The following is a 16813-nucleotide window of genomic DNA, read 5'->3' on the forward strand; positions in this document are numbered from 1 at the left end:
GTGTGCAGTCCTGGAAGCCAAGGGAAGAAAGTGTTTCAAGAAGGGAGCGATGAACTGCTTCAAATGTAGCCGACAGTCAGGTGATACGAAGTCTGAGAATAAACCATTGGGCTGAGCAGCATGGAGGTCACTGGTGAACTTGACAGGAGAGGTTTTAGTGGAGTGACTGGGGACAAAAACTTGACTGAAGGAGGTTGAGGGGAAATGTGAGGCAAGATGTTGGAAGAGCAAGTGTAAGTGTGTTTATCAAGTTTTGATGTGAAGGGAAACAGAAATGGTTGGTAGCCTGAGCAGGAGGTGGGATCAAGAGAGAGGCTGTTTTAGCTGTTTTTTTTTTTTTTAGATAAGAGAAATACCAGCGCATTTGTATACTGATGGGAATGATCCAGAAGAGAAGGGTGAATTGCTGGAGTGATGACCTTGAGCAGATGAGTCAAGGTCAATAGACAATCATTAGTTAAGGAGAGAAGGCAGAGTACATGGGAGTGTAGTTGCTGGCAAATGAGAGGTGTGATGGGAGCTTGTGAAAGTTCTCTCATAATTACTTCTATTTTCTCAGTGGCCTAGGAAGCAAAGTCAGCAAGGAGCATGGGGAAGAAGTAGTGGGGTTATGTGAAGTCCATTACTTTGTCTGTATGTTCGCATCTGCCGTAAGTGGGACAGTGTGACAAGGTCTGAGTCGTTAGTCTGGATGAGCTACGGAGCTATTCAAGCTCGGCATGAACTAAATGAATAGTCAGGAGGTTCTTCTGTCTCCCAGCCACACGTGGCCATCATGGGCAGCACTTACGAGCAGACACAATGGCAGCTGTCTGCTTGGTGCCACTGGAGGCCTTCAGGAAGCGCCCACGGGCTTGTCAGTGGCTTCACAGTGACTCTGGGAGAAATTCATTTCTTTGCATCTGTAAGACTTTGTGGTATGAAATATCAAAATACAGAGCACCCCAAGTAGCAGTCACACCTTAAGTCACTACCGGCTAACAATACAACGGGGTTTAATTACCAGATAGCTTTCTAACCATGAAAGTCAACTGAGAACAAAGCCAGACAGAAATGGGATATAGACTTTGGGCTCAAATCATGTGGCAGAGGGAGGAGAAGAATATATATACAAGTTTTCCAGAAATCGAACCATTTTTAGGATGAGGAGGAAGGAGTACAAACATAACAGGATAAAGAGAAGCTAAGAGATGCTGTGAAACCTCTCCATCTTCACACTTTTGTGCAGGCCTGGCACCGTCCCTCCGTATTAACAGATCGGTTATTATCCAGCACCTTGGTTGCACCCAGCTTTTCTCACTTAAAAAAATAAAAATAAAAAACCCTATAGTGACTTCTATGTATCTACTCTGTATGTTTGCTTTGAAATGTCTAGCAAACCACATTTTACTATCTCAAAATACTCTAATCAACCCAGATGGAAAGAAGAAAGCACTGATAATCCTGAAAGAGTACCCCAGGAGTGCAATATCACAGTGCATTTAAATTTAATCTCTATTAAAAATTGGGCTCAATTTAATCTTATCCTAATTGTTTCCAGCCCTAAATTCCTTTGACTCATCTATCGCTGGTAAGAGAGCAATAAGATGAGGAACCAGTTGTTTCCTTGTGTTAAAAATGCTTTGTGGCTTCATATACAAAATCTGTATATGCAAAAATAAATGGAGCGCCTTGTCCACAGAGTATTAAGAATTTCAAGACTGAGACAGTAGAGCATTTATGCCAAGCGTGGGGCTCTTGTAAGCCTGCGGCTCTCTGTGACTGTATAGGTCTCAGGCCCACAAAGCTGGTGCTGGCCAAGAATGGTCCCTAAGACTTAAAGGAATTGGGGTGATTGCTTTGTGATTTTTCTGTCCTAAATTTCGCTGTCAGGAAGAGCTGAGAAGTAGCCTGAGGAGGAAAGGGAGGGGCTTTGTCTTAAAATGAACCCATAAACACTCCCACCCCAGTTACCAAGGTCAGTTCCCAGAGGCTGCAGGCCCCTCTTACACACCTTTATTTCACCTGGATGTTTGGAAGTTTCCTATCCCCTCGGGGCAGGATGTGGAGGGGAGCTAGTCCTTCGAACCTGATCTGACCTTTGTGCAAATATAAGAAGGGACCAGTGTGATTTGCCCTGGACTCTGCACACTTAGGAACTCACGGTGCTGAGATTCTTCTACTGTAAAGGATAGTACGACGCTCTCAGCATTTACAGGTCGAAGAAATTTCTCTTCCCTTCAACAGAGGAGCAGAAGGAAATTCATTTGCTCTCTGCTCATCTGAATAAGCTCTGGGTGTCATACTGTTACACTGCACAGAACCAGAAGGACAGAATTGATTTGACAGAGCACTTACAAAGTGAAACCCCTCAACTAAGCTGGCAAGAGCCATAAGAAAAACAGACAGTACTAGGCAGAGAGTATATATTACTATAAGAGTAATATATTATACAACATTATGTACTTGAGTCCCCTGGTTTGACCAAGGGCGTAAATATATATGTGGCATTGGATTGCACTTTCAAACTAGGTTCCACGTTCCATTATGTTGCATATGGTTATAGAAGAAATTAATCTTCAGAAATGGTATTCCCAAATTAATATTATTTTTTAGTAAAAGACTAAAAGACAGTTTTTATACAAATTTGAGAAATCAATGGGCCTAATTCCATTATTTTTCTTCATTCTACTAAAAGTTCACACATACATATATCAATAAAAAATATCAATATCAGTATCATATGGGCCTATTATAATAAAATACAGGCTTAATTTGACAAAACTATGTATTATTTCAAGATCAAAAATCTTACAGTAATGAAAAGATGTGGCAAGAATGAAAATTAGTTACTTTAGCTCTTAGTCATCTCACTATGAGTATTTCCGTCATTTTCATGCTGGATTGTACATTTGCATACAATATCAGCATGATTTCAACATAATGAAGTTTTATTATTATGCTAAATTTGACTAGTTTTAAAACCTGCTAGCTATTAAAGATTGACAGGGAACATTTTTTCCCCCTTAGAACAGATCATTTGTGTCTTGAACTATAATTTTTCCCTTTACTCCCTTTCAATTCAAGCTTTGGTGATCTCAAAAAATGTAATTTAATTTTATTTATAGGATTCCAAAAATATTTGTTTCTACGTAATTTGACAGTAGGATTTTTAGCTTCACTTGATTTAACACCAGATGTTTTGAGTCATGTAACTTGAGATTACCACTCTTACTCAATCTGAACTTATCTCCCAAGTTATATAATTACAAAACAATATCTTACATATATTTAATACTTTATAGTTTACAAAGCATGTGTCTACACATGATTTCATTTGCTTGTTCCTTGGAAGAATCCATTTTATGGATAAAGATTAGAGAGGTTGTAATCAAACTTATAAGCTTTTGCACAGCAAAGAAAATCATAAACAAAACAAAAAGACAACCTACAGAATGGGGAAAAGTATTTTCAAACGATGTGACCAACAAGGGCTTAATTTCCAAAATATACAAACAGCTCATACAACTCAGTAACAAAAAAACAAACAACGCAATCAAAAAATGGGCAGAAACAGACATTTCTCCAAAGAAGATATACAGATGGCCAATAAAAGATATGTGAAAAGATACTCAACATTGCTAATTATTAGAGAAATGCAAATCAAAACCACAATGAGGTATCACCTCACACTGACCAAAATGGCCATCATCAAAAAGTCTACAAATAATAAATGCTGGAGAGGGTGTGGAGAAAAGGGAACCCTCCTACACTGTTGGTGGGAATGTAAATTGGTACAGCCACTACGGAGAATAGTAGGGAGGTTCCTTAAAAAACTAAAAAGAGTTGCCATATGATCCAATATCCCACTCCTGGGTATATATCTGCAGAAAACTAATTTGAAAAGATACATGCATCCTAATGTTCATAGCAGCACTATTCACAATAGTCAAGACATGGAAGCAACCTAAATGTCCATCAACAGATGAATGGATAAAGAAAATGTGGTATATACATTTATACAATGGAATATTACTCAGCCATATAAAGAATGACATAATGCCATTTGCAGCAACATAGACGGACCTAGAGATTATCATACTAAGTGAAGTAAGTCAGAAAGAAAAATACCACATGATATCACTTATATGTGGAATCTAAAATATGATACCAATGAACTTATTTATGACACAGAAAGAGACTCACAGACATAGAAAACAACTTATGGTTACCAAAGGGGAAAGGGGGTAGGGGAGAGATAAATTAGGAGCTTGAGATTAGCAGATACAAACTATTATATATAAATAAATAAACAACAAGATCCTACTGTATAGCACAGGTAACTATATTCAATATCCTATAATAAACCATAATGGAAAAGAATTTTAAAAGTAGGCTAAAAAAGATTAGAGAGGTTGAATCACAGTGAATGGTGACACTCAACTCAAGCCAGTTCCTCCAAATCAGTTTCCTTGTGTTTTTCATGCTATACTGACCATGGTGCTACTAAGTGACTTGAAGAGAAGTAAAATGCCCCCAGTCTGAACTGAAAGAAAACTCAAAGTCAAAATGCTAGTTGCACATTTGCTGGGTTTGTCAGTGGGGGAACATCTTCCAAACACGAACATTTCTTCTTCCAAATCATCAGCAACTACCTTGAGCTCAAATGTGGTTTACAAGTGAAATGTGCAATTAAATGTAACTCTATTAAAATGGCTATAAGTTTATATAATAAGAAAGCATGGCCAAGCTTCTTTGATGCAGTTTAAATAAATTCTTTAAATTCTTCATCTGTCCAATTTCATTTGAGATATTTTCAAATCTCCAGAAATCTTATCTCAGGCCACCTTCCCCACTTACATTCTAGGTGAACTAATTCAGTGCTCCTTGTAGTGCTGTTTCTCTCTTTTCTTTTCTTTTTTTTAACATCTTTATTGGAGTATAATTGCTTTACAAAGGTGTGTTAGTTTCTGCTGTATAACAAAGTGAATCAGCTATACATATACATATGTCCCCATATCTCCTCCCTCTTGCGTCTCCCTCCCACCCTCCCTATCCCACCCCTCTAGGTGGTCACAAAGCACCGAGCTGATCTGCCTGTGCGATGCAGCTGCTTCCCACTAGTTATTTATTTTACATTTGGTAGTGTATATATGTCCATGCCACTCTCTCACTTCATCCCAGTTTACCCTTCCCCCTCCCTGTGTCATCAAGTCCATTCTATACATCTGCATCTTTATTCCTGTCCTGCCCCGAGGTTCGTCAGAACCTTTTTTTTTTTTTTTAGACTCCATATATATGTGTTAGCATATGGTATTTGTTTTTCTCTTTCTGACTTACTTCACTCTGTATGACAGACTCTAGGTCCATCCACCTCACTACAAATAACTCAATTTCATTTCTTTTTATGGCTGAGTAATATTCCATTGTATATATGTGCCACATCTTCTTTATCCATTCATCTGTCGATGGACACTTAGGCTGCTTCCATGTCCTGGCTATTGTAAATAGAGCTGCAATGAACATTGTGGTACAAGACTCTTTTTGAATTATGGTTTTCTCAGGGTATATGTCCAGTAGTGGGATTGCTGGGTCATATGGTAGTCCTATTTTTAGTTTTTTAAGGAACCTCCATACTGTTCTCCATAGTAGAGAACACTATGGAGAACATAGTGTATCAATTTACATTCCCACCAACAGTGCAAGAGGGTTCCCTTTTCTCCACACCCTCTCCAGCATTTATTGTTTGTAAGATTTTTTGATGATGGCCATTCTGACTGCTGTGAGGTGATACCTCATTGTAGTTTTGATTTGCATTTCTCTAATGATTAGTGATGTTGAGCATCCTTTCATGTGTTTGTTGGCAATCTGTATATCTTCTTTGGAGAAATGTCTATTTAGGTCTTCTGTGCATTTTTAGATTGGGTTGTTTGTTTTTTTTTATATTGAGCTGCATGAGCTGCTTGTAAATTTTGTAGATTAATCCTTTGTCAGTTGCTTCATTTGCAAATATTTTCTCCCATTCTGAGGGTTGTCATTTCATTTTGTTTATGTTTTCCTTTGCTGTGCAAAAGTTTTTAGTTTCATTAGGTCCCATTTGTTTTTGTTTTTATTTCCATTTCTCTAGGAGGTGGGTCAAAAAGGATCTTGCTGTGATTTATGTCATAGAGTGTTCTGCCTATGTTTTCCTCTAAGAGTTTTATAGTGTCTGGTCTTACATTTAGGTCTTTAATCCATTTTGAGTTTATTTTTGTGTATGGTGTTAGGGAGTGTTCTAATTTCATTCTTTCACATGTAGCTGTTCAGTTTTCCCAGCACCACTTATTGAAGAGACTGTCTTTTCTCCATTGTATATTCCTGCATCCTTTATCAAAAGTAAGGTGACCATATGTGCATGGGTTTATCTCTGGGCTTTCTATCCTGTTCCATTGATCTATATTTCCGTTTTTGTGCCAGTACCATACTGCCTTGATTACTGTAGCTTTGTAGTATAGTCTGAAGTCCAGGAGCCTGATTCCTCCAGCTCCGTTTTTCTTTCTCAAGATTGCTTTGGCTATTTGGGGTCCTTTGTGTTTCCATACAAATTGTGAATTTTTTTGTTCTAGTTCTGTTAAAAATGCCATTGGTGGTTTGATAGGGATTGCACTGAATCTGTAGATTGCTTTGGGTAGTAGAGTCATTTTCAAAATGTTGATTCTTCCAATCCAAGAACATGGTATATCTCTCCATCTGTTTGTATTATCTTTAACTTCTTTCATCAGTGTCTTATAGTTTTCTGCATACAGGTCTTTTGTCTCCTTAGGTAGGTTTATTCCTAGGTATTTTATTCTTTTTGTTGCAATGATAAATGGGAGTGTTTCCTTAATTTTACTTTCAGATTTTTCATCATTAGTGTGTAGGAATGCAAAAGACTTCCATGGATTCATTTTGTATCCTGCTACTTTACCAATTTGTTGATTACTCTAGTAGTTTTCTGGTAGCATCTTTAGGATTCTCTATGTATAGTATCATGTCATCTGCAAACAGTGACAGCTTTACTTCTTTTCTGATTTGGATTCCTTTTATTTCTTTTTCTTCTCTGACTGCTGTGGTTAAAACTTCCAAAACTACGTTGAATAATAGTGGTGAGAGTGGACAACCTTGTCTTGCTCCTGATCTTAGAGAAAATGGTTTTAATTTTTCACCATGAAGAACAATGTTGGCTGTGGGTTTGTCATATATGGCTTTTACTATGTTGAGGTAAGTTCCCTCTGTGCCTACTTTCTGGAGGGTTTTTATCATAAATGGGTGTTGAATTTTGTCAAAAGCTTTTTCTGCGTCTATTGAGATGATCATATGGTTTCTCCTTCAATTTGTTAATATGGTGTATCCCATTGACTGATTTGCGTATATTGAAAAATCCTTGCATTCCTGGGATAAACGCCACTTGATCATGGTGTATGATCCTTTTAATGTGCTGTTGGATCTTGTTTGCTAGTATTTTGTTAAGGATTTTTGCATCTATGTTCATCAGAGATATTGGCCTGTAGTTTTCTTTTTTGTGACATCTTTGTCTGGCTTTGGTATCAGGGTGATGGTGGCCTTGCAGAATGAGTTTGGGAGTGTTCCTCCCTCTGCTATATTTTGGAAGAGTTTGAGAAGGATAGGTGTTAGCTATTCTGTAAATGTTTGATAGAATTTGCCTGTGAAGCCATCTGGTCCTGGGCTTTTGTTTGTTGGAAGATGTTTAATCACAGTCTTAATTTCAGTGCTTGTGATTGGTCTGTTTATATTTTCTATTTCTTCCTGGTTCAGTTTTGAAAGGTTGTGCTTTTCTAAGAATTTGTCCATTTCTTCCAGGTTGTCCATTTTATTGGCATAGAGTTGCTTGTAGTAATCTCTCATGATCCATATATTTCTGCAGTCAGTTGTTACTTCTCCTCTTTCATTTCTAATTCTATTGATTTGAGTCTTCTCCCTTTTTTTCTTGATGAGTCTGGCTAATGGTTTATCAATTTTGTTTATCTTCTCAAAGAACCAGCTTTTAGTTTTATTGATCTTTGCTATTGTTTCCTTCATTTCTTTTTCATTTACTTCTGATCTGGTCTTTATGATTTCTTTCCTTCTGCTAACTTTGGGTTTTTTTGTTCTTTTTTCTCTAATTGCTTTAGGTGTAAGTTTAGGTTGTTTATTTGAGATTCTTCTTGTTTCTTGAGGTAGGATTGTATTGCTATAAACTTCCCTCATAGAACTGCTTTTGCTGCATCCCATAGGTTTTGGGTCATTGTATTTTCATTGTCATTTGTTTCTAGGTATTTTTTGATTTCCTCTTTGATTTCTTCAGTGATCTCTTCGTTATTTAGTAGTGTATTGTTTAGCCTCCATGTGTTTGTATTTTTTACAGTTTTTTTTCCTGTAATTGATATCTAGTCTCACAGCATTGTGGTTGGAAAAGATACTTGATAAGATTTGTCTTTCTGGTGGGTGGGACAGCATCTGATGGTGTGTTTTGGGGTGTCTGTGACCTTATTATGATTTTAGGCAGTCTCTCTGCTAATGAGTGGGGTTGTGTTCCTGTCTTGCTAGTTGTTTGGCAGAGCGTGTCCAGCACTGTAGCTTGCTGGTCGTTAAGTGGAGCTGGGTCTTAGCGTTGAGATGGAGATCTCTGGGAGAGCTTTCGCCATTTGATATTACGTGGAGCCGGGAGGTCTCTGGTGGACCAATGTCTTGAACTCAGCTCTCCCACCTCAGAGGCACAGGCCTGACACCCGGCGAGAGCACCAAGACCCTGTCAGCCACATGGCTCAGAAGAAAAGGGAGGAAGGAAGGGAGGAAAGAAGGAAGGAAGGAAAGTTATTAATATAAAAAATAAAAAAATTATTAAAAATAAAAAAATTAAAAAGTAATAAAAAAAGAAAGAAAGAAAGAAGAGAGCAACCAAACCAAAAAACAAATCCACCAATGATAGCAAGTGCTAAAAAACATACAAAAAACAAACAAACAAACAAAAAAAGGACAGACAGAACCCTAGGACAAATGGTAAAAGCAAAGCTACACAGACTAAATCACACAAAGAATCATACACATACACACTCACAAAAAGAGAAAAAGGAAATATATATATATATATATCTGTATATAAAAAAAAAAAGGAGGAGAGCAACCAAATCGGTAAACAAATCTACCAGTGATAATAAACTCTAAATACTAAACTAAGATAAACATAAAACCAGAAACAAATTAGATGCGGAAAGCAAATCCCAAGTCTACAGTTGCGCCCAAAGTCCACCACCTCGATTTTGGGATGATTCATTGTCTATTCATGTATTCCACAGATGCAGGGTACATCAAGTTGATTGTGGAGATTTATTCCGCTGCTCCTGAGGCTGCTGGGAGAGATTTCCCTTTCTCTTCTTTGTTCGCACAGCTCCTGGGGTTCAGCTTTGGATTTGGCCCCGCCTCTGCGTGTAGGTCACCTGAGGGCGTCTGTTCTTCGCTCAGACAGGACGGGGTTAACAGAGCAGCTGATTATGGGGCTCTGGCTCACTCAGGCCGGTGGGGGGGAAGGGTACGGAATGCGGGGCAAGCCTGCGGCAGCAGAGGCCAATGTGACATTGCAACAGCCTGAGGCGCGCCGTGTGTTCTCCCGGGGAAGTTGTCCCTGGATCACAGGACCCTGGCAGTGGCAGGCTGCACAGCCTCCCTGGAGGGGAGGCGTGGATAGTGACCTGTGCTTGCACACAGGTTTCTTGGTGGCTGCAGCAGCAGCCTTAGCGTCTCATGCCCGTCTCTGGGCTCCGCGCTGATAGCCGCGGCTCACGCCCATCTCTGGAGCTCGTTTAGGTGGTGTTCTGAATCCCCTCTCCTCGCGCACCCTGAAACAATGGTCTCTTGACTCTTAGGCAGGTCCAGACTTTTTCCGGGCTCCCTCTGTCTAGCTGTGGCGCACTAGCCCCCTTCAGGCTGTGTTCACGCAGCCAACCCCAGTCCTCTCTCTGGGATCCGACCTCCAAAGCCCGAGCCTCAGCTCCCAGACCCCACCTGTCCTGGCGGGTGAGCAGACAAGCCTCTCGGGCTGATGAGTGCTGGGCGGCACCAATCCTCTGTGCAGGAATCTCTTCGCTTTGCCCTCTGCATCCCTGTTGCTGTGTTCTCCTCAGTGGCTCTGAAGCTTCCCCCTCGCCTCCCCCCGTCTCCGCCAGTGAAGGGGCTTCCTAGTGTGTGGAAACTTTTCCTCCTTCACAGCTCCCTCCCACTGGTGCAGGTCCCATCCCTATTCTTTTGTCTCTGTTTTTTCTTTTCTCTTTTGCCCTACCCAGGTACGTGGAGAGTTTCTTGCCTTTTGGGACGTCTGAGGTCTTCTGCCAGCATTCAGTAGGTGTTCTGTAGGAGTTGTTCCACATGTAGATGTATTTCTGGTGTATTTGTGGGGAGGAAGGTGATCTCCATGTCTTACTCCTCCGCCATCTTGAAGGTCTCTCCCTCTCTCTTTTCTAAGATGGGATAAAATTTTATGTACAATGAAACTTTTTAAACTGAAGCTTTTTCAAATAGTAACTGGTAAGGTTTCCAAGATAGAGAAGATATTTTTTGATGTGAGGTAACTGGTGGTTTCTGAAGAACAGGGAATATATCTGAAGTGGGATATAACTTGGTTAATCTGAGATAAAAGTTTAGCCAATGCACAAGCACAATGTCTATTTTTCTGAGAAAAATAATTGTTTTTAAACTCCCCTACTAATCTACATCTTGCTTACCATTTGGGAACCAGTGCCTGGCATATGACAGCTGCTTTGTAAATATTTGTTGAGTAGAAGGAAAGTAATTGCATCTGTTCTTGAATCCATATCTGAGTTTCAACATTGAATCCCCCTCCCAATTTGACTTCAGTGATGCAATGCCATCGGCAGTTTTATCATGAAATAAAATGTAAGACGTGTAATAATGTCATTTTTTCTGCACGTCATTTTTTTTCTGCATGATACAGAGCTGTTATTACTTTAAATGACTTTCAAAGCCGTTTTTCTTCCCGATATTGTTGAAGCGAGTTAAACAGCACTTGTTCAGAATGCACAGTGATTAGTTTTCAGGTTCCAAGATCATTCTTTGGGTTGAAAACCTGCAAGCTGACTTAGCTTAGAGACTTTTGTGCTGGTAACATGCAACAGATTACTGTGTTCCCTCTAAGTAATTCCATTTAAAATGATAAATTAGGGACTTCCCTGGTGGTCCAGTGGGTAAGACTCCACATTCCCAGTGCAGGGGGCCCGGGTTAGATCCCTGGTCAGGGAACTGGATTCCGCATGCATGTCGCAACTAAGAGTTCACATGCTCGCATGCCACACCTAAGAAGTCCACATGCCGCAACTAAAAAGATCCCACAAAATACAACGAAGATCCCGCGTACCGCAACTAAGACCCGGCGCAGCCAAAGTAAATTAAAAAAAAGAAACAGAAAAAACCCTTAAAAAATAAAATAAAGTGATAAATTAACTAACATAACTGGTCATTGTATTTCATCTTTCTCAAAACTTTATAGTTTGGGAGCTCCAGTGACCTCACCTAATGCCAGTCTCCATACTTTTATTATAATTATATTTTTCTGTGAAAAAATCACTCCTGGTCTAGTGACTTGTATATAGCAAGTGCTCATTAATTTTTTTGAAAAAGAAATGAATAAAATGTATAGCAGGTGTAAATTGAGGAGACACTGATCAGACATGTGCAAAACACACCTTTCCTTTAACCTGTCAATTTATCTCATCCTGCTCTCACCCCCTCTTCCCAGGGATGGCAGAATAAAACACTTGATCCTACCACTTAAAAGTAATTTCTTCCCATTTTAAACAGTCATTTAAAATGAACCCATTAGTCTTTCTGTGTTTCTCTCCTTGCTCTGGGAGGTGCAGGGCAAATTTACAAGGCCTCACGGCAGAGCAGGAGAGGTGTTTCAGCCTCTCTCTGTCCTGTGAGTCCTCCTTGGATTGATTGAATGTTGTTTGGCCACTTGGTCTCTGGGCATCTGGGATGGTGGCCCCCAGTGTCCTGCAGTTGCCTGTGGCATGGAGGTCTCTGCACTCCTCCCCCACTGCTGCTTCCTGACCCCAGGCATTTGCCACCATTCAGACCACTCAGTATTTCTAAATGAATGAATGAGCTTCTCAGGGTTAACATCACCTCTTCTCTCTCCTTCCAAACCTATCTTTTCCACCTTGTTCCTGTTCCATCATAAATCACGTAGATGGTAAGTGGGGGGAGAGGAAGGTGGTGGGGGGGAGTATGAGGGTGGGGAGGGGAGAGGAAGGTCACTATTATAGTGGAGAGGTCACCATAATTCTAATAAAGTGATTTTTAATCTAGTAGAATATTAAGTGTCATTTTGTTGTTATTTATTCCTTCTATTAGAAAGATAATATGACCATATCATAAACAAGTTGGAACAGAAAAAAGAAGACAGTAATTTCACTATGCTAACCCAATTTCTATTAATATGTTGGTGGTATATATTTCTTTTGTTATATCCACCATTCATAATAATTTAAGTTGTAAAACACCATTTTTAAAATATTTAGTATTTCTTCTATCAGAGGATAATACTTAAAAGCAAATGCAAGTATTCCATCAACTAATATTTACTGAGTCCCAAATACATGTGAATCACGTGTTAGGTACCATGGAGACACCAAAGTTAAATCAGACACACTTCCTACCCACCAGAAACTTACAACCTAGAAGGAGAAGTAAGGCTTTTACATAAATATGTAAAAGGTAGCAAGTAATAAAGCCGTAACAGAGATAGAGACAAACTGCTTTGGGGAATCCACTTCTGTAATATCACTTTAAAACACGTGGGAATCACATGCCAACATGTTAACCCATTAATTATGTAAGTAATAAATGCCAAGGCATTTTAATGATTTCATCATATGGCATCTTATAATGGTCATTAATAGTAATATTTTCTACTAGATTTTTTCCTACTCAACATCAATTTTCTAGGTATTAGAAATTTTATTTATTCATTAAACAGTCATATGACATCATCTGCAAGATTTCCTGACACGCTGGAATGCTCTGTTGCTTTTAGATGCCATTTTCTGAGTTTATATTCATTACACTTCTCTTTGGATAATTTAACATGGTGTAGTTGATGTAAAAAATATTAAGAAATCCCTAAGTTGTAGTACACAGTAAAACTGCATACGAATAGTTTTGTATATGGCATATAAACCAAAATGGTGTTCTGTCGGAAAATGCGCTAACCAAGGTAGTTCTATTCCTCCCAAATGCTAAAGCGACTCAATGACTGTAAAATCTGTATCTTTTCAAATCATGACCTTTTTTCCTCCTATGAAAGTGTGTGAGGGTCTGTGCAGTTTTCAAACCAAACATCACTGTCATCATTTTATGTGGTCCTAAATTTTACCAAATATGTTTGATCTTGGACTAAAGAAATATGTCATCTTGTTTACCACTTTTTATGCCAAATGATAAAGCTGCTGGTATGTAGCTCATAAATATTTTATTAGGTTTTACATATGCATTAAGCTAGTGAGGTGTCTTATTTTCATGAATTTATTACAATAATTTAAGTAGTCGTAATAATAAAAATTTGCATGTAAATAATTCTTTTCTCCTGGGAACTCTGAGTGCTTTTGCACATCAATTAATGCCGGATGGCAGCACCATTATTCCCAACTTTATTTTATTTTTCCATCTTTATAATGCATTGCTTGGGGTTTTTGTTTCTAGCCAATGTCAATTACTGGGCTGGCTATTGTTGGCCTCCAAAACCAGCCTTTTTTGAGGATTAATTACATAACAGAATGATACTTCCCAGTAGAAACTCTATGATGGAAAGTTTTGCTTTCATCGGATACAGATTAAAAGTCATTCCCCTGGCTTCACTTTCAATAAAAATCTTGTCTATACATTCAGACTACATGTTATTAAGAATTGCCAAAAGTTATTTTTCTATCATTAACAACTTCTCCTTTCCAATCACCAAATTAATTATTCATATAAAAGTGTTACTTATACACTAAAAAAACCCAGTACCTTTAAAAGCGTCATCCTCAGGGTTGTAGCATTTCTCTTCTCTAGAAGTAGAGGTGCTTAACGTGGGATTCATAAGACAGGCTTCAAGGGTCTGTGAATTTCTAGAAATTCCCAAAAGGGAAAGAACAAGACACAAGAGAAGTCTTTACAGGAGTTGGTGCCAAACTTTTGAACCTGCTCTTCCTGGGGGATCTGCCTGGGCCTGGGATCCATTTTTGTTTTAAGAATCCAACCTGGGCCGGGCCTTGAGGCTTCTTTGGGAAATGATTGTGAATTGGAGCTACTTCTCTGATCCTCTTCTTACACTTTTTTAAAAAAATCATGATTCTGTTATACTTAGTTACTTATAATAAATTCCTTCTTTTGGAAATTACTTTCTGAAAGATTAGGAAATCCTATTAAATGCTTCATATATGGCCTTTGTTATTTTAATATTTAAAACAAATAATTCACAAATGCAACTCTTCTGTTTTAGAAGCAAAGTTATGTAAGGAAGAATAAACAGAGGGAGTATCAGGGTTCTAGTTTCTGACTCTAGTCACTGTGTGCACATTTCTGCCAATTCCCAGACAGTGAATTACTGTAACTTAGTTCTGTCAAGTGCCCAGTTTCTAGAATCTATACTATTGCATATTTTATGAATTTGCTTTTGAAGCCAATATCTCATATCTGGCTACTCCAGGGAAATCCCAAACCACTGGATATTTTAGCATGAGCCAAAGTCTTGCAATCTACAAATTTTGTTTGAAATCTCTGTCTTATGTATGCTATGTTCTAGCTATTTAAAACAGGCAAATACATAGAAGATGAAACTACATCCTTATTTCATGTGTTCATAGAATACTTCAACTATTTCATTGGATTAGGGAATTTTGATGATGGGAATTCTAATAATTTTTATTGATTGTGTACCATGTGCAGAGCACTATAACGACGGTAAAAAGATGTACAATTAAGCTACCAAAAGCTGGATGCCAGACATTTTTTAAAACATAGTTTCTAAAGGTCAAAATAATCCTTTCAACTAAGAATTATTTTCACAGTTTTACAGACAAGCACTTGAGGCTCAGAAAAGTTTAATCAATGATTTGAATTCACCCAGTTTCTTAAAGGTAAAACCACGGTTCAAATCCAGCTGATGATTCCAAATCCCCTACTCTTTCGACTACCTTTATAATTCACTGTCTTCTTAAAGTACTGGGTCACTTTTTTTGTTAGGTTTTGTTAGTTAGGTTTTGTTTCTTTTAAGGGTTGAACCTGTTGGGTAAAAGCTCATTGTTCAATGAATCAAATATAATCCAACTTTTTTAGGGAGCTCCTCCCTGAATTTAGTATTAGAAATATTTAGACATTGTTTTAACCATTTTTTAGACTGTGGGCCTTTGGGATGCAACAGCAATAATATGAAAGATTATACCCTTTTGCTTTATTTCCTGTTTTTAATTTAGCCAAGATATAAAACACCTGTTCAAGGCATAACCAGTTCTTTTGAACAAATTAACCGAGTCAGCCTAAAAAACAAAAAACACAGCTATTAGAAAGGCTAAGATTAAAAAAAAAAAAACCTAATTATACCAAATGCTAGCAAGAATGCAGAGGAACAGGAATTCTCACTCATTGCTGGTGGCAACGGAAAATGGTACAGCCACTTTGGAAGACAGTTCAGCAGTTTCTTACAAAGATAACACAACTTTACCATACAATCTAGCAATTGCACACCCTGGTATTTATTTACCCAAATGAGTTGAAAACATGTCCACACAAAAACCTGCCCACAAAGGTTTATAGCAGCTTTATTAATAATTGTCAAAACTAGAAGAAACCAAGATGTTCGTAAAATGGGGAATGGATAAACATACTGTGGTACAATACATTCATACTATGGAATATTATTCAGTGATTAAAAAATGAGCTATCAAGACACAAAAAGACACAGAGAAACCTTAAATGCAAATTTCTTAGTGAAAGAAGCCAGTCTGAAAGGTCAGTATTCTATATGATGCTATCTATATGACATTCTGGAAAAGGCAAAACTATGGAGACAGTAAAGAAAAGAATCAGTGGTTACCAGAGGTTAGGGAAGTGAGGGAGGAGAGGGATGAATCAGAGCACAGGGGATTTTGGCGCAGTGAAACTATTAGGTATGATACTGCAATGGTGGGTACATGCCATTACTTTAAAAACAAAAACAAAAACAAAACAAAACTCTGTTTCCTCTACTCTTCATACACCAAATGTGTGTGGGGTTTTCCCACACCAACCAATTCTCCAACTCCCCAGACACCAAATGGGTGTCCCACAACTCAATTCTGATACTAACTACCCAGAGTTAGTGTAGACCTCGCAGGTTAAGGTCTCAGTGACAGAAGACCGCCCCCCCCACTTCTAATGCCAATCATAAGTAATGGGTCCCCAAGTTCACCCTTCAGTCCAACTTGCCTGTAAATCAGGGTTCCCACAGCTCTGTCCTCCGCTTTGATAATCTGCTATAACAACTCACAGAACTCAGGGAAACACATTTACCAGTGTATTATAAAGGTTGAAATAAAGGATACATATGAACAGCCAGATGAAGAGGTACATAGGGCAAGGTCCAGAAGCTTCCTAGGTGCAGGAGCTTCTGTCCCTGTGGAGCTGGGGTGTGCCACCCTCCGAGCACGTGGATGTCTTCACCAACCTGGAAGCTTTCCAAACCCCTTAGTTTACGGATTTTTTGAGAGGCCTCATCTCATCAGCATGGTGGATTAATAACTGAATCTCCAGCCTCTTTCCCCTCCCCAGAGAATGGAGGGTTGGG

The 16813-nt window shown here is 38.7% G+C and overlaps 1 long non-coding RNA gene across 3 annotated transcripts in view; it reads right to left on the reverse strand.

Moving 5' to 3' along the window:
- LOC103016563 (uncharacterized) overlaps positions 1 to 16813 on the reverse strand; it is a 161225-nt gene that overhangs the window by 140418 nt on the left and 3994 nt on the right. For all 3 annotated transcript variants that reach the window (XR_009005225.1, XR_009005226.1, XR_009005224.1), the window contains exon 2: positions 14017 to 14117. This is a non-coding gene — a long non-coding RNA (uncharacterized LOC103016563). The remainder of the gene's footprint in view (positions 1 to 14016; positions 14118 to 16813) is intronic.

The sequence above is a fragment of the Balaenoptera acutorostrata genome, chromosome 14, assembly GCF_949987535.1.
Source record: "Balaenoptera acutorostrata chromosome 14, mBalAcu1.1, whole genome shotgun sequence".
NCBI classification, from domain to species: Eukaryota; Metazoa; Chordata; class Mammalia; order Artiodactyla; family Balaenopteridae; genus Balaenoptera; species Balaenoptera acutorostrata.